This window comes from Phocoena phocoena, chromosome 15 (genome assembly GCF_963924675.1).
Source record: "Phocoena phocoena chromosome 15, mPhoPho1.1, whole genome shotgun sequence".
NCBI classification, from domain to species: Eukaryota; Metazoa; Chordata; class Mammalia; order Artiodactyla; family Phocoenidae; genus Phocoena; species Phocoena phocoena.
In genome coordinates, this window is record NC_089233.1 from 76145178 (window position 1) to 76163976 (window position 18799).

Genomic DNA, 18799 nt, shown 5'->3' on the forward strand with positions numbered 1-18799 from the left:
TTTAACACAGTATCTGGCACATATAAGTGCTCCAGAACATTAGCAATTATCATATTGAGAGTAACACATAGAATTTGTAAAAAGTAGATACAGGTGACTCTATAAGACTTTAACAGGTAAAATAATAATAGCCAACATTTATTTTTCAAAAAAATTTTTTTGGAGCAGAGAAAGGTTTATTGCAAGGGCCATGCAAGGAGTACAGGTGGCTTGTGCTCAAAGGACCTGAACTCCCCGATGGTTTCTCAGGGAACGGTGTTTATAGGCAAAATCTGAGGGGAGGTCTGCAGGGTGTGTGACCTTCCTCTGATTGGTTGGTGGTGAAGTAACAGGGCAGTGTTCCTGGAATCTCAATCATCAGCCTTCTGGTTCCAACCAATCTGGGGTCCAGTGCTTGTGCTCAGCCTGAAGCTACCATCCTCCACCTGGGTGGGGGCCTTAGTTCCTGTAGAACTCAGAGATATGTACCACATTGTTATGTATATCCCTTGAGGAGGAGCCAGGACCCTGCCCCACAGGACAGCTAACATTTATTAAGTCCTTGCTATATGCCAGGCCTTGTCCAAAGCACTTTACTTGTATGTATGTGTTCACTTTTCACAATATTCCTATCCTTAGGCCCATTTTACAGATGGGGAAAGAAGAGAGGTTAAGTAAACAGCAGGGATAGACCCCTCACCCAGAGAGTCTAGTTCCAGAGCCCACATTTACTTACGCTCAGTGATATTTCTAGGCAGTCTCTGTTTTAACTCATTTAATCTTTCCTGGGAATGCTCTGTGGTGGGGACTATTATTATACCCATTTTATAGAAGAGGAAAGTGAAGCTCATAGCGATCAAGTAAATTAACTAAGAGTGTGTGGTTAGTAAACAGCAGAGTTAGGATCTGAACTCAAGAAAGTCTGATTCCAGAGCCTATGACCTTAACCATAACCCTGTAATATATGTAAATATAGCTTTTCCTAGCATAATTTATTATATCATACTTGATCGAATCCCCATTTGGGGACATTTAGGTTGTCTCCAGTTTTCACTCACAACTCTCAGTTGTGAAGCGTATCTTCAGTTCTTAAAATTAAACTTTGACATGGGATTTGCAGGTCAAAGAGCATAAACCTGGAGATTTTCCATGCATATGATGTTGGCAGGTGGTGGTACATGGGCGTGTTCTTGTTGCTGAGCAGCAACAGGTGGTAGTTAAAGGCCAGGCTTTGAAGTCATATAGATCAGGGTTCCAATCCCAGATCAGTGATTTACTATGTGGCTAATTTGGGGCAAGTCACTTCACCTGTTTGAGCTTCCGCTTCCTCATCTGTACAGCCCTGCCTTCATTGATCCTCAGCTCACTTCTGGCTGATTACAATCCCTTCTTCAGAGTTACCATTAAAATTGTAATCATTTGATGAATGGGCGTTCCCACTTCTCTTTTTCCCAGGCAGGTTCTCAAAAGAGAAAGGAAAAAGAACCACAGTCACTGGGAAAGGAGTAGAAGCATGGTCATCAGAATAGAAACTCAATCCTAATCTTAGTCCAACATCTTTAGATCGTAAGTAACAGAACCCACTCAAACTAGCTCAAGTGAAAAGGAGGAGCTTACTGTGTGGAGTATTAGTGAGGAGCATTTCCTTTGTAAGTGACAGAAGAAACCAACTAAAATTGGGTTAAGCAAAAAGAGAAGTCATTTGGCTCACTTAATTTAAAAGACCAGGATGAGTGCCAGCTTCAGGCACAGCTGGATCTAAGGCTTAAATGATGGTCCAGGTACATTCTCTCCAGCTCAGCAGTGAGCCTCTCCTCCTGGGAACAATATGGCACCAGGGGCTCCAGCCCTCTCAGCAACCACAGGGCCAATAGAGTCTGTCTTCTCACTCCCAGAATGGAGTCCTCATCGGTTCTAACTGGGTCATGTGTCCATTTATGAACCACTTATCACCCTCAGGGGATAAAATGCTATGACGGGGCCAGTTTAGAGTCAGGTGAAGATGGAATCAGCTTTGCTGAACACCATGGACAGGGAGTAAAAGGGGGGTAGTTCCCCTGGGAAAATCAAGGTGCTATTTCTGGAAGAAGGGGGAATATCAAGACCTGAAAAGCTAAGACAATAGGTGTCCACTACATCACCCAGCTATCCTCATGTTAGAACCACTGTTATCATATCGAACACAAGGGCAGGAAGAGCAGTAGCTTCAGACATTTCTGGAAATAGCATCTGAAAGACCACCAGGAATTGTGGGAGCAATATTCTGCATCCCTTTATCACCCTGCCCACAGATTCCTCGACCTCTGTTTCCCTTTTCCCCCTCTCTCTCTCCTCCTCTTCCCCAAGTCCATGACCAAACATGGCTGCCTCACAGCAACTGAGTGCACGACCCCTTCCTTTAAACGACTACCCACAAAAGTCACTAGGTCATAATCCCAGATTCACAGGAGAAAGGATCGATTGGCTCATGTAATCAGGCACCCATCTTTATCCAGTCAACTCTGGCTGGAGGACAGGGTCGTGTAGTTGTAAGCATGGCTTCCTGGGGTGCCCACACCTGTTTCAAAGAGAGAGGTCACCAATGGACTGGGCAGGTACCACATGATGTGTCCATGACACTCTGTATCCCGATGAGGTGATGTACAAAGAGATTGAAGCCAAGTTGCAGAAGCAGTGTGGAAACCAAGACTGTGTTTCCTTAGGACAGGACAAATTCTTGCCTCTGGGGAATGGATGAAGCTGCCTGGATGGACAAGTGGACCCAGGTGTTGGGGTGGAGCTCCACAGGGTCCCCAGAGGAGCATCCAATCAGAACAGGGCCAAGAGAGCCTGATCCCACCAGGAAGTCACAAGAACACCTGCAGGAAATAATAATCATGACAACAATACAAAGTAGTGCTACTAGTAATCCTTCTTCGGCACCACTACCAGGCATCACTCTAGGTACTTTAAATGCCTAACTATTTTTTTAAAGATTTTTTTGATGTGGACCATTTTTTAAGTCTTTATTGAATTTGTTACAATATTGCTTCTATTTTATGTTTTGGTTTTTTGGCCACGAGCCATGTGGGATCTTAGCTCCCCGACCAGGGATCGAGCCCGCACCCCCTGCATTAGAAGGCAAAGTCTTACCCACTGAACCAGTAGGGAAGTCCCATGCAAAATGTTGTTAATCCTCACAGTGATACAATGAGGTAGGTGCTGACTTTCCTCATTTACAGAACATTTGTTGACTGAATTAGCATTAACAGATCGTTTGCCTCATTTATTCGTTTAGTCATTTACTCACTCTCCGAACAAATATTTAATGAATGCTGACTATATGCCAAATACGTGTGTCCTGAGTGTTGAGACCATAGTGGAGGGCAAAAATGATCCTGCCCTCAAGAAGGTTATGGTCAAATGTTGGAGGATCTGAAGGACAAATAGCCATTAATTAGGCAAAGAGGAAAGGGAAAAGCGTTCCAGGCAGAGGGAACAGCATGTGCTAAGGCCCTGTAGGGGAAGGGAGTAGGTGAGGCAGGAGAGATGTAGGTGGACTAATGGTGACCCAGGTAGGCGGAGAACCATGCAATTTATAATACATCTGCTGACTCAGTGAACCCTTACAACAATCCTATGAGGTAGCTACTATTTTCAGTGTCATTTTGCAGATGAGGAAACTGAGGCACAGAGAAGATAAGTAACTTGCCCAAGGACACACAGCTCCACCAGCAGTGGTAGAACTGATGTTAGACCTCTCCAACCAGAATCCCAAGCAGCTCTAATCCTTAAGTAAAGGAAGGCAGGAGAAATTCATCCATTTGGGGAAGGTGTGTAGTCTGGGGGCCTTCCAGGATTATTTTCACTTGCATCTGTAGCCACAGGCTTTGTGGTTTCCATAAAAGAGGGGAGAAGAGAGCACAAAGCCTTTCCTGGTCACAGACAGGAATCCTTTCAGGCAGTCAGTTACTGATGTTCAACCACAGGAGGTGCCATAGTGAGACATACAAAGGAGCCAGCCCTGGGAGAGGCAGGTGAGGAGACCAGCGCGTGTCCTGAAGTAACTCACTTCCGTTTCCATTAAGAGTGAGTCTGGACTTCCCTGGCGGTCCAGTGGTTAAGACTCCATGCTTCCACGGCAGGGGACGCAGGTTCGATCCCCGGCAGTGGAACTAAGATCCCACATGCCACAAGGCATGGACGATAAAACAGAGTGAGTCTGTCAGCATAGAAAGAGCTTGGACTCCAGGGACAGGCCAAGCTCATTTCAAACGGCAGCTCTGTCACCCACTTGCTGTGAGACCTCAGGCAAGTTCCATCTGAGCCTCCATTACCTTGTTCAAGCAGGAGAAGTAAGTCTCTCAGCTCTCTCCCGTGTCCATCCTGCTGCCCCCAGCTTCCCCATCCCCAGAATGCATGCACTGTTCCTAGGTTCATATAACACCCTCCAGGTAAATTTGAGAGAGAGAGAAAGAAATAGATTGATGTATATATATTTAGATGTATATATGTATACCTATACCTAATATTCATATACACACACATATATATACATATATTGTATCTGCTGGGATGCTTTTGGCTGCAAGTACAAAATAATAACCTACAAATGTATGATTTACCTATCAAGAAGTCTGGAGATAATAAAGGCCTGTCACATGTGTGCAACTGTTACTTATTGATGTCTAATAGAAATTTCAAACATTATAAGGTCAAAATTGAACTTTTGATTTCTGACCCTCTAAAACCCACTTCTCCCTTACTGAACATCTGGTTGCTCAAGCTAAGAAGCTCATTAGAATCACTCTCAACTTTTGCCTTTCATTCACTTTTTACATCCAATCCATCACTCAGTCCTGTCTGGCTTTCCTATAAATCTAGAGGTAGCTCTACCATGAAGAGAATGAAGGAAAAGTTCAGGGTCCCTCAGCCGCACAGCCCTTTCAATGTGTCCACAGGGTCATGTGGTTCTGTAACATCTGCAAAGTAAGGAATTTGAACTGTAATCATCAAGACCGCTGTCTCTCCACCTCCCCCCATTTCCTGCCCTGGCATCAGGTGGCACTGGGGAAGCACAGGCACTAGGGGGACCAGCTAAAGAGAAGCTGAACTGGGGATACATTCAGTCTGGGTTTAGTAGATGTGATCACGGAACTCACAAGCTCTTCCATGCATAGTGAAAATACTGCCTGCTGTCCTGGCATAGGAGTGGCTTCCAGAATATTCTGGCTGCCCACACTCTGACTCACCCAGTATCAAGACTCAAAGGTGCAGGGCCAGAGGTCATACTGCCAAGGCCCAAGCAGTAAGAAGGAAAGAACCTGGACCCTTGATGATATCATTTGTCCCTTAAATGAACCAACTTTAAAACGTTTCTACATCCAGACGTCTTATAAGTGAATCATATGTTTGTAGGTTGGGTGTTTTGCAGCCCAAAGCATCTCAATAGATACAACAATATATGCTTGTGTATGTCTCAAGTTTACCTGGAAGGAGATACGTAAAAGTGGTGGCAGTGAATGGCTCTGGGGAAGGGGGCAGGAGGCAGTGGGAAGAGGATGAGAGGAAGACTTACTTTTTCTGGATATTTTCATTCTGCTTAAATTTTGTTTATCTCAGGTCAGCTTTTTACCATTTCAAAAACTAGAAAATAAAACTTCAAAAGCCAGTAGAACAATTGAGCTTTACATTTCTTTTAAAGGCATGAAATAAATAAATTTAATCTGGCAAGCCTGGTCCTTACAGATATAATCTGAGAGAGGCTGGTAGGACAGCCAAAACAGAAATGTTGACAAATTCAGTTGTTAAGGGGTTGGAAGGTGATCTGGGACTCAGCACTGCAGAGCTCGAAGGATGCTCGGAATTTCTCCTGCCTGCTTTCCTGCCACTGAGCAGTTCAACCAGCCCCGCCTAGTGTTTCAGAGGATTTCCAGGAGGCTGGAATGAGCTGTACCTCCTTGAAGTTCTTTTTGAATGTACACTTCAGATGCATTAGTCTGCCTCCTCTCCTTCAAAGACTGGACAAAACCCTCATCTGTTTTACAAGTCAGGAAGTAGGATTTTTTTTCAAGGTCACACACAGTCAATTCGTGACAGGGTGGGAGTTGCCAAGGATTCCCTGCTTGCCCATGTTCACTTGCTTTGGCCCCTTGATGATCCTGGTCAGCCCAGGTTCCTTATCTGCTCCGAGGGGACTCCCTCAGTGTTCTCAGTGTTAGCACTGGGAAATCCCCTGTGAAAAAGTGACCTTGACGTCTATAAGTTTGGGGATTGCCACCTTCTGTAGGCCCCTCCTGGAGATTTATAGAGCATGTTAGCAGATTAAAGCCTCTGGAAAGTCTTGCAGTAAAGGAAACTATAAAAAAAAAATTTCCCCCAAACAGAAGTTCTGGAGTCAGTCTGTCTGTGTTCAAATCTCACTGTTTCACCTACTAGCCAGGAGGGTTGGGCGATGCACATAATGACCCTGACCCTCAGCTTCCTCGTCTGTATAATGAGGATATTGGGACTTCCCTGGTGGTCCAGTGGTTAGGACTCCGCGCTTCCACTGCAGGGGGCACGGGTTCGATCCCTGGTCAGGGAACTAAGATCCCGTAAGCCATGCTGTGCACACCACCACCCCCAAAAATAAATTTAAAAAAATAAAATAAAATAAAACGAGGATATTACTAGTACCCAGCTCACAGAGTTGTCACGAGGATTGAAAGCACAAGTCTACAATCCATTATCACAAATCAGTGTTTCAAAATTTAGAAATTTTTACATTTCAGAAAAGTAATCAAACTCATTGATATGAAACACATGAAAACTCACACTAAGTGGGTTCAACAAGCCTACACATAACCTCAGATCAGGTCGGGGTTTGTTCCCAGATGAGCTTTGGCACCAGACTTTTGGGAAACTTGGTTTTCATAACTTAAAAAAATTCAGTATTGTGGATAAAAGAATGAGGACTTGTAATGAAAATAATAGCTAATACTTATTGAGCATTTTTTGAGCCGGGTCATGTTCCAAGCACTTCACATGGATTAACTTGGTTGAATCCGCAGGACCACCCCATGTGGCTGGTATTATCACATATGCCCATTAGGCAGACGAGCACATTGAGGCACAGAGGGGCTAAGCAAATCACTCAAGCGGCAGAGCTGGGATTAAATGAAGTGACGAATATGAATTGTTTATCACAGCGCCTGGCACATAATCCTCACTCCATAAGTGTTAGCGGTTATTATCTTGTTAATATCATCCTCATCAGTGGTGCAAGGATTACGACTGATTTTTGCCTTTGTGCATACGTGCAATTTCTAATTTTAATATAATGAAAATAGCCTATGTGTGGGAAAAAATGTTTGTCTGAAAACGAAACTCAATTTCTGAATTGAGCCTAATCTCTCAATTGTTCTCACTTCTTCTGTAAAGGCTGATGCTGATCTGGGCAGAAATAGATTTGTCACCTCAAAGTTGACTTCCTTGGACACAGCCAGGCCAGATGCTGGGCGCCCTACAACAGTCCTGGAGGGGCACAGCTTCAAGAAAGAACTTGCTATTCTCCTGTGAAGAGTGCAGTTAGCTGACAGCCTCCAGCTGCAGCATCTTTGGGATCTGTCTAAACTTCAAGCCAAGGCCAGCCTCTTCCTGAGTAGCCCCCAGGCAATGACTGAGTATAGTGGGGAACTTGGGCCAGCCATTTCCGCCCGACATGGGGCTCCTCTAACCAACGGCCTTTGCTCTGGAGCTCCCCACATTGTTGATGAAGACTTTGTCAGATCTGTATTGAAGTCTGAAGCTCCCTTGATCAATTCTGCTTTCTCCCATGTTTTATCTTTCATAAGTATAACACTCCTCCCACCCACTATAAACCTCTTGCATTCCTAACTCCACTTTAGCATCTGCTTCACGGAGCACCCGAACGGACACACCACCCTTTGCTACCCCACAGGCATTCCCATTCCACTTCCACATCTTCCCTCACCAAAGAACCTTGATTTGGGGCTCAGCTAAGAGGTAGAAATCCCTTGATCTCTGAAAGATAGGTTGCTCTCCAGCCCCAGCTGATAAATCATGATTCATCTTAAGAGCAGTAATCCTATTCCCCTTCGGCAATGATTGGTCCAGGATGGGCACATGATCCAGCTCTTCGCCCCAGTGGAAGGTCAGGGGAAATCTGGGGATTAACTTCATTAATAACATAGAACTTCAGGAGGTGAGAGCCTTTTGCCCCTGCCCCTTCCTTCCTGCTTTGATCAGTGTCTTGTGATCACATGATGTGGGGCACTGGAAGCAGCTGTCATGGGTGATGAGTCTGAGAACTAAAGCCAACTGCTGGAGATGACAGAGAAGAAAGATGAGAAGAGCCTGTGTCCCTGAGAACACCATCAAGCCACTGCAACATCTTTGGAGCTGCCAACCTCCAGACATTTTGTTATAAAAGGTAACAACATTTTTTCTTTGCTTAAGCCACTATGAGTCAGGCATGCTGTCACTTACAGTTGAAAATATCATAACCAATGCAGTCACCTTCTCAATGCCCTATTGCAGCGGTCCTCAACCTTTTTGGCGTCAGGGACCGGTTTGGTGGAAGACAATTGTTCCACGGACCAGGGAGGGGCGGGGTGGGGAGATGGTTTCGGGATGATTCAAGCTCGTTACATTTAATGTGCACTTACATTTACATGAACATTACATTTGTTGTGCATTTCTATTATTACTACATTGTAATAGACAGTAAATAATTATACAACTCACCATTATGCAGAATCAGTGGGAGCCCTGAGCTTGTTTTCCTTGCCACTCACTGATAGGTTTGGGTTTTTTTTAATTTTATTTATTTATTTTTGGCTGTGTTGGGTCTCCGTTGCTGCGCGTGGGCTTTCTCTAGTTGTGGCGAGCGGGGGCTACTGTTCGTTGCGGTGCGCGGGCTTCTCATTGCGGTGGCTTCTCTCGTTGTGGAGCACGGGCTCTAGGCACACGGGCTTTAGTAGTTGTGGCGCACAGTCTCAGTAGTTGTGGCTCATGGACTCTAGAGCACAGGCTCAGTAGTTGTGGCGCAAGGGCTTAGTTGCTCCGCGGCATGTGGGATCTTCCCAGACCAGGGATTGAACCCGTGTCCCCTGCATTAGCAGGCAGATTCTCAACCGCTGTACCACCAGGGAAGTCCCGCTGATAGGGTTTAGATGAGTCTGCAAAGAGTTGATTTATTATGGTCTCGGTGCAGTCAAACCTCTCTGCTAATGATAATCTGTATTTGCAGTCACTCCCCAGCGCTAGCATCACCACCTCAGCTCCACCTCAGATCATCAGGCATTAGATTCTCATAAAGAGCGCGTAACCTAGATCCCTCGCATGGCATGCGCAGTTCACAGTAGGGTTCGTGCTCCTATGAGAATCTAATGCCGCCACCGATCTGACTGGAGGCAGAGCTCAGGCGGTAACGCGAGCGATGGGGAACAGCTGTAAATACAGATGAAGCTTCACTCGCCTGCCGCTCACCTCCTGCTGTGCGGCCCTGTTCCTAACAGGCCACCAACCGGTACTGGTCTATGGCCTGCTGGTTGGGGACCCCTGCCCTATTGCCCAAATTGCAAGGAAGGAAACCAAAGCTAGCAAACCCTTGAAGGTACAGAGCTCAGAGTTCCAGCTGAAGTATTTGGACTTTTCCTAGAAAGATGTTTAGAAAATCCTCCCATCTCCAAATTGCCAACGCCTAAATATGACACTTACTTCTCTCTTGCTTCAAATCCTCCCATGACTCACCATTGCTCTTAGGAGTTCAAACTCCTCATTGTAAGGACCTGCAATCTGGCCCCTGCTGTCTTCCTGGCATCACCCCTGACCCTCCTCACTTCATATTTAGGCCCCAGCCAGACTAAGTTACTTTTAGTTCTTCAATATCCTATCTTGGCTCTAGACTTTTGCATGTGCTAATTCTTCTACTTTCCCCCATTTCATCTGGCCCTCTCTTTATTCTTCATGTCTCAGCTCAAATGCTCTCTCTTCCAGGAAGACTTCCTTGATTTCTAGACAGGATTCAGTAAACCCTTAGTGTACCATTGCACCTTATGCTTTCCTCTGTTAAAACACTTACCAAACTAGATTGTAATTGCCTGTTTTCATGACTGGTGGACTTGTTCTTGCTCTCCACTATGCCACTTCCAGCTCTTTTTCCTAACTGCTGGCCCTGCTGACCAAAAGCTGCCTTAGCCTCTCAATTTGACTGATGACTGTTATTTGATCTGCTGAGTTCTCTTCCAAGCCTTCACTTCCCCACTCCTCCCACAATTGTAGGGGACCTACTTCCTATAATAAATCCCTTATCCTATGGGATAGTCACTGGCAGTGACTCTGCTCTGCTCCGCTGATTGATACACAGTCCAGGGCAGACACCATCTTCTGGCTTTTGGGTGGAGACATGATCCAGGCCCCCATCCAGATAATTCTACTTTCCCATCCACAGTGATTGGTTCGGGCATGGGCACCTGACCCAGTCCTCGCCAATGACAGCCCGCCCCAGGATTTATGCTAGAACAACGGGAAAGCAGAAGCAACGTTTCCACTACTGCTACTGAGCTGGTTGTTTGCAAGCCTGGAGCTGCTGGTGATCAGCTCCCCACAATGAGGAGAGGGCCTGCCAGAGAATGAAGTCAACAGAAAAGAAAGCAGGATGAAAAAAGGGAGAGGCACAGATGCCATGTGACATCACTTGATCACCTGTACCCACCTTTATCTGAAGCTAAACCTTCCTCTGGGCTTCTTCTGTTTGTAGTTCAAGCCAGTATGAGTTAAGTTTCTGTACCTTCCAGTTGAAAGAGTCCTGGTCAATATGGGTGAACAGTAAATATCTATTGAGTGAATGAATCCCAAATTGTCGGTGGCTATATACTTCTCTTATCAATTCCTCTTATTCATTTTTTTCCTTTTAGAAGAAAAGACGGAAAGAATTTACAGGGTTGGTGTCATATGAAGAATGATAGTAGAATCCTAGGAGGGGGTTCTAATCAACACTTTTTTATTACATTTAGGGGAACTGAGGCTCAAAGAGGAGGTATAACTTGCTTAGGATCATATGGCCAGATTTTATTACAATCAAAATTAAAGGCCAGGTTGAGAATGCATAATCTGAGTCTGATCATGAGGAAGTATTGGACAAATCCAAAATGAGAAACATTGTTTAAAAAAAAAAAAGACGAAAGTATTACTCAAAAATGTCAACGTCACAAAAGACAAAGGCTGTGAAGTGTTCCAGATTAAAGGAGACTAAATAGACATGACAACTAAATGCAATGTGTCACCCTAAACTGGACCCTCCCTATACTGGAAGAGAAAAAAAACTTAAGGACATTATTGGATCAATTAACAAAATTGGAACACAAATTAAAACGTTATCAATGTTAAAGGTACTGAGGTTGATAACTGCACTGGGTTTATGTAAGGTGATATTCCTATTCTTAGGAAATACTTAGTGGTGAGGGGCCATGATATATGTGACTTACAATCAAAAGGTTCAAAATATTATGTAAACACAGAGACGGAAAGAGAGAGAACACAAATGATAAAGAAATAGAAATATTAACAATAAGTGCATTGGGGTAAAGGGTATCTAGATATACTTTGTTCTATTTTTATTCATCTAACTTTCCTGTAGGTTTGGTATTATTAACAAATTTAAAAATTAGAAACAAAAATTAAAACGTTAGAGACCAGACTCCTAGGCCAGTCCACTCTTACTCTCTGTGTTGTGAATGCTTGTAAAGAGCTTCAGGCAACTTTGAGACTAACAAGAAAGGTACAAAACTCAGCCCATGGTGGTAGAGTCCTGATGAATTAGTAATTTTTTTTTAAAAAAATAAATTTATTTACTCATTTACTTCTGGCTGCGTTGGGTCTTTGTTGCTGCGCACGGGCTTTCTCTAGTTGCAGCAAGCGGGGGCTACTCTTCATTGTGGTGCGCAGGCTTCTCGTTGCGGTGGCTTCTCTTGTTGCGGAGCACGGGCTCTAGGCCCGTGGGCTTCAGTAGTTGTGGCACATTGGCTCAGTAGTTGTGGCTCACAGGCTGTAGAGCACAGGCTCAGTAGTTGTGGTGCGTGGGCTTTGTTGCTCTGCAGCATGTGGGATCTTCCTGGACCAGGGCTTTAACCCATGTCCCCTGCATTGGCAGGCAGATTCTTAACCACTGAGCCATGAGGGAAGCCTGAATTATTAATGTTTATCACGTGCAAGAGCTTCATAATAGAACATTCAGAGAGCAAAGTAGGTGAGGCCTGACCAGCTTTAGAACCAAAGAGTCTCTGAGGAGTGGCCGCCTCCTTGCCTTAAAATTTACAGGCTGAAGGTAGATCCATTGGGGTGCTTTGGGCTGAAGATAACTGTATACTCAGTTAAGAGGGCCTTAAATGATGAGGACATTTTTAATCTCAGGTAACAATAAACCAACAGGTGGAATGTTTCAGGGTTGGATAGTTCAGCATCTCAGTATTAGGGCAGTGAGTCAGCTTCTGGAGGATTCCCTTGGTCTTTCCCTCATGGTCTCAGAATGACTGCTACAGCTCCAAATGTCACAACAACATCCAAAGGCTATAAGAAGACACCTGTGAAAGAAAAGGGGTTGGGGGACAAAACTTCTCTTCCTTTTAACAAGAAGGAAAATCCTTCCCAGAAGCCCTCAGCAGACTTTCCCTGCTGCCTCATTGGCCAGGACTGTGTCCCAAGCTTACCCCGAGACTAAGACAAAGGGAGACAGGATTGCTATGGCTGGCTTAGACCAATCAGAATTCATTCTCTGGACCTGGCATGTTGCTCTTCAACAACAAAATTAGGTTCTGTTGGCAAGGAAGAAGGGGAATAAAGCAATCCACAAAGTCTGCTTCGTGGTTTTGATGGTCTCCTAAGTTAGTGCCTTAGTTCTCCTTTCGTGATCTGGACAAAAGGGCAGCTTGGACCCTTCTTGGCACAAGAATGCCAAGAAGTCCAGAGCCCCTGAGCACGTAGGGGAGATATATGGCCTAGAACAGGAATTCTACACAGAAAACAATTCCCCTCGCCTGTCAAGCATTCATCCCCCTATCGTTTGCTCACAGCACCCAGTATTTCTTTGGGGAACTTCCCCTCCCCCATGTCTAGTCCCTGAGGTTCAGGTGAGACTGTCCCTACCCCAAGAGACAAGTGACCAGACCTGGACAATCAAAGCATTGCCTCTCTTGAGTGACAGTGATTGGTTCTGAGATAGGCCACGACCTAAATTAGTCCAATCAGAGTGAATGCTGGAACTTCAGCAGAGTTTGTGCATGTCACTTTTGTTCTCATCCCATTGGCCAGGACATAGTCACACAGACATTTCTATCTGCAAGGGGTTCTGGGAAATGCAGTCTTTGGCCACCCAGCTAAAATTCAGGGATTTTGCTACTAAAAGAAAGAGAAAGTCCAAACGTCCTGTCCTGGCAAGGCTTTGTCTTTGTTTTCCGGAAGGAGAGCCCTCCCAGTGGACTTCAGCTTACTTCTGGTTGGCCTGAACTGTGTCTCATGGTCTCCGCTGGCCAGAAGGTGGCTAGGAAAATGAAATATTTAGCTTCCTGGCTTCTCTAGTAGAGGAAGGCAAGAGGGAAGAGGACTGGAAATGGGCAGCTTGAGCAGGGTGCCCAACTGTCCCAGTTTGCCTAGGACTAAGGGGGTTCTGGGGACACAGTGTTAAAACCCACTTCAGGAACTGCAGCCACCCCTGTGTGACTTGAGACCTTAACCCAGTTCGAGAGGTGTATCCTCTGCACCGCCTCCTCCCCCTGACAACCTTCTCTTTCCCTTCATTGCTTCCTCTCTGGCTAAAAGGTGGCTAGGCCTCTGCCCTGCCCTGCATCTGTTTACACTAAGTCCTAACTATTGGACCTCCTTGGCCCTCAACTGTGTCCTGTGTCCTGGGAACCCCAGTGGTGCCCGTCCTCCTCCCAAGTTCCCCGTGTCCCCGCCATCTTGTTTCCCTATCATCTCAGCCCCTGAGAGGCCAGGGCTTGCAGAGCTCGACAGGAGAGACGCTCTTGCTGGTCTCACTGAAACAAAGTCAGGACTTGAACTCCCAGCCCACGGCTCTTCCTTCTGTACCCTCAAAATCCTTAGTGCCTGTCATTCAACTGACCAGACATTTCTCCAGAGCTGAGATGAACTCTCTCTAAGATGTCCTTGTGGTCAGCAGAGGGCAGAGGACATGGCATGTAAAAGAAACACTCAAGAAGCACTCTGTGAAATACCCACTAGGGTCCCCCTCTGGCTCCCAAATGATCTCAGGAACTACCTGACCTGTCCAAACAGAATTTATCATTTCCACCCCATCAAACCTGCCCTCTCCCATCCTCTGACAGCTGGGGTGGCTTTTAGACCCCAATACACAATACCAACAACATCCTGATATAACCCAGGGTTTCTCAATATCCACACTATTGACATTTGGGGCCAAATAATTCTTTGCAGGGAGGAAGGGACTGTCCTCTGTGCTGCAGGACGTATAGCAGCATCCCTGGCTTCCGCCCACTACATGCCAGCAGCCTCCTCCACTGTTGTGACAATCAGAATTGTCTCCAGACATTGCTAAAGGCCTCCAGGAGACAAAAATCACTCCTGGTTGAGAACCACTGATGTGGACCATTGATATTTTCTTAAATTATATAAAATGTAACAACAAGCAACTTCAGAAAACAGAGTCACTTTCATTGAGCTGTAGATAACATCTATGTAAAAACCTCAAACTCGCCACACAATGCAGCTTGGAGTAAAGGCCCTGGCAACCAACCCCTGGCAGCCAGTTGGCTTCTCCCAATGGGTCACACACAGAGATTCTGGCACCGCTGCCACTCTCCCCACCACAGCTCACACAGAACAATGGAGCTCTCTCTGGCTCTCCAACCTTATCTACACCCCGCACTTAACTATGCTTTACTGGGCAGCTTTGTTTGTTCTAAGGCAATTAAAAAAGTCTTCTTGGCCTACACCCTCTGTAGGCCCATTAACAGACTTAACCTGGAGCTTCTCAGCCTCAGCACTGTTGACATTTGGGACCAGATAATTATCTGTAGCGGTTGCTATTCTGTGCACTGTAGGACGTTTAGCAGCATCCCTGGCCTCTACTCAACTAGATGCCAGTGGCACCCTCCTTTCACCAATCCAGTTATGACAACCAAAAATGTCTCTAAACAGCCACATGTCCTCTGGGGGACAAAATCACCCCCAGCTGGGAACCACTGTTAACTCTTACTACAAACCCCTGAGGTTGGTTATATCATTACCATTTTACAGATGAGGAATCCAGGGCTTATGGAAATAGGATGACTTGCCCAGATGGTAAAGGGTAAGATCAGGGATTAGAATGAATCTCTAAAACCACGGTTTCCCAAATTCTTCAACTGATAAAATTCTTGTTAACAGAGGCCCCGCTGCATCTGGACCTGTAGAGAAGGGGCCAGCATTCCATATTTCCCACAGGATGGCTTTCCAGACATCAGCAATTTCCAGACACAAGTAAATCTCCATATTTCACCGCCTACATCCTCTGTCCTTAGAGATTTCTCCTCATTCACACCCCCAATGTTACGAGATCACCTTGCTCATTGAACAAAATGCGCCTTTAACATAATAATTCATACATATTCCAAGTAGGACTAGCAAATGGAGTTAATAAAGTCATCGTCACTAGCTGTCACCTATGAAAAGAACAAAAAGTCCTCAAATGGGGAATTAAGCCAACAGTGTTTGTCTAAGAACTGTTAACTCTAACTCCTGCTGGACGTTGGGCCCTTTAGCTGGCTTCATTTTAAGGCCCACAACAAACATCGGAAAGTAAGAACTCTTCCCATTTTAAAGAGGAAACTGAGGCACAAAGAGAATAAGTGACTTGTCCAAAACCACACCGAAGGTGTTATGACATGCTAAACCCATTACTAGCAAGTGGATGTTACGGCCTTAAAATGATTCACTTGGACTATTTAAGATTCATGTGTGTGCGTGTGTGCGTGTGTGTGTGTGCGTGTGTGTGTGTGCGTGTGTGTGTGTGTATACACGAAGACACATGTGTGTGTGCGCACTCACTTGGACACAGAAACACTGGGGATTGGGGACGAGGAGAGGCCCAACCTTCCCCTTAAACACATGGCAATCCAGTCCCTTCCCCCACCACCCGCACTGAGGGCCTGTGAGCAGGAAAGAAGGCGCAGGACTGTTACTAGCTAGGCAACCACCAGTGTCCACCGCATATCTCCTTCACTTCATGGACGGGAAAGGTCCCACCACAAGTCAGCTGGCAGGACTGGACCTCGGGCCCGCTGTCTGGGCCATCAGTCTCTCCACACAGCCTGTTACAACTGGGGACTGTCTACTGGCAGCTGTTTCCTAGGGAACATCACTCAGCCACTGGTCACACAGTTACTCAGGAACCCCCTGGCCTTCACCAACCCAGCCCTTGGGAAGTCTACTCAGAGCCCACCTGCTTGAAGAATAGGAGGTGACCCTCTGGTCACTAGGGGATTCTGTCCACAAAAAACCCTGTGAGTCATTCTACAAGGCTCCAGGGAAAAAGGACTCCCAGACGGGGGCCCAGTCCAGAAAGAATTAAAACCTTGGCCCAAGGCCCAGACTTTCAGGGAAACCAGCTGGCCTCTTAGGGGCTGGGCGGGGGCAGCGACAGGGAGGTCACCTTGAATTGAGGTCTCTCTGGACGGAACTGTTTTCTTATTTAATCATTCATTCATCAACTATTTATAGTTGTGACATTTATTCCTGAATTCAACAAATATTAATTGGGAGAGGCTAGGTAACGCTCACTTTTAACTATACTTTTGAATTGATTGCATTCGTTATTACAAAGAGCCTGTGCCGCTTTTGTTTGTTAAGCTTCGTTTTTAGTTAATTTTTAATAATGAGTGATACATAAGTACATTCTCCCTGTGACCACCATGATGTGAGGTAACTTACACCATGATGCATGGGTGGTAGCTTTCCAAACTTTTTTTGTGCATTTCCATACAGACCCATAGAAAATTATAGAATCATTTTGTGTATGTGTATATATGCTACTATGAATTAGTCTGTAATTTTTAAAAAAGGAATGAAAATTGAATCTATTGAGGTGCTGTTATGTGCTGGGTGTGGCTAGGTGCTAGAGATACCGCAGTAAACAAGGCACAACTGCTCCTTGAGTCTCGTGGGGGATACAACTGAACAAAGAGATCATTATAATACAATCTATTAAATGCAATGAAAATGGAGGAAACGGAGCTGTGGGAGAGCCCAGAAAGGGTATCCATCCCAGCTCAAGGGTGTGTATGGAATCAGGGAGTATTATTCAGGTGTATTTATGTTGCAAGTGAAAGAATACCCACCAAACTGGTGAAATAAAAGTGGGAGAGGATGACTTACTGAGTTATGAGAAATCAAGATGTAAAACTGCCTTGAGGCATGACCCCAGGGACTCGTACAATGTCAAAAAATACATGTATCTGTCTCTTCTTTCATCTCTCTCTCCACCTTTCAGCTCTGCTTTCCTCTGTTTTGGATTTGCTTTCAGACAGGCTTTCTGCACCTGGTGCCAAAGATGGCCACAAGCAACTCCAAGCTTGCTTAATTCTTGTAACTGGCGACCCCAGTGGGAAGGGAGATCCTCTCTCCCAAAAATTCCAACAAAACTTCAGTGAGTCTCATTGGCCTCACTGGAATGACGTGCCCATCGAGGAGCCAATCACTGTGGCCAGGGGAATGGGATATGCTCATTGGCCAGGCTCACCCGTGGAGCCAGGGGCCCATATCTGAACCCCATGGATAAGAGCTGGGGAGGCAGTGGCTCCCCAAAGGAAAATTGAGATGCTGTTTTCTGATCCAGAGAAAACAAACATTGCATAGGCAAGATAAAAGATCCCCACTGCAGAAACTTCCTGGAGAAGTTGACCTCTAATCTGAAAACTCAAGGATGACCTGGATTCTGATAGGTGACAGGGAGGTAAGGAGCAGAAAGGGTGCTCCTGGCAGAGGGAACAGCATGTACGAAGGTCTGGAGAGCACTGCTTGTTCCAGAAAATGTGAGGGATTTACTCTGACTGATGGGTACTGTAGGAGGAGGGAGAGGGAGAGATGAGATCAGAGAGAAAGACCGGATGCTTTTAGGGAGCTGCGATTTTATCCAGCCCCCTCCCACTCCTTCCCCCACCTCCCCACCCCCATCCCACTCCAGGGATCATGACTCAGTCATGGGGTTTTCACACTTTCCTGCTTCAAGCTTGGCAGTTTCTATATCTAAGGGGATGTGTCATTCATCAGCAGATCATGTCACCCCACTGAAACACTCTGTGGGTTCCTGAATGTCAGCCAATTATCAACAATTAGACCACAAATCTTCCAGGGTTGCACAAGACAAAGGAATTCCAACTTGAAAACCAAGGGAGGGGCTTCCCTGGTGGCTCAGTGGTTAAGAATCTGCCTGCCAGTGCAGGGGACACGGGTTCAAGCCCTGGCCCAGGAAGATCCCACATGCCACGAAGCAACTAAGCCCATGCACCACAACTACTGAGCCTGGGCGCCACAACTACTGAAGCCCGCATGCCTAGAGCCCGTGCTCCTCAACAGGAGAAGCCACCGCGATGAGAAGCCCACGCACCGCAACGGAGAGTAGCCCCTGCTCACCATAACTAGAGAAAGCCCATGCACAGCAACGAAGACCCAATGCAGCCAAAAATAAAAACAAAGAAACAAATTAATTAATTAATTAAAAAAAAAAGAAAGAAAATCAAGGGAGCATTGACACATATACAGTCCAGTGCATAGCACACAGATGTGCAGGAGAGATTTGCTCAACTGGAAAGAGGGAATCACA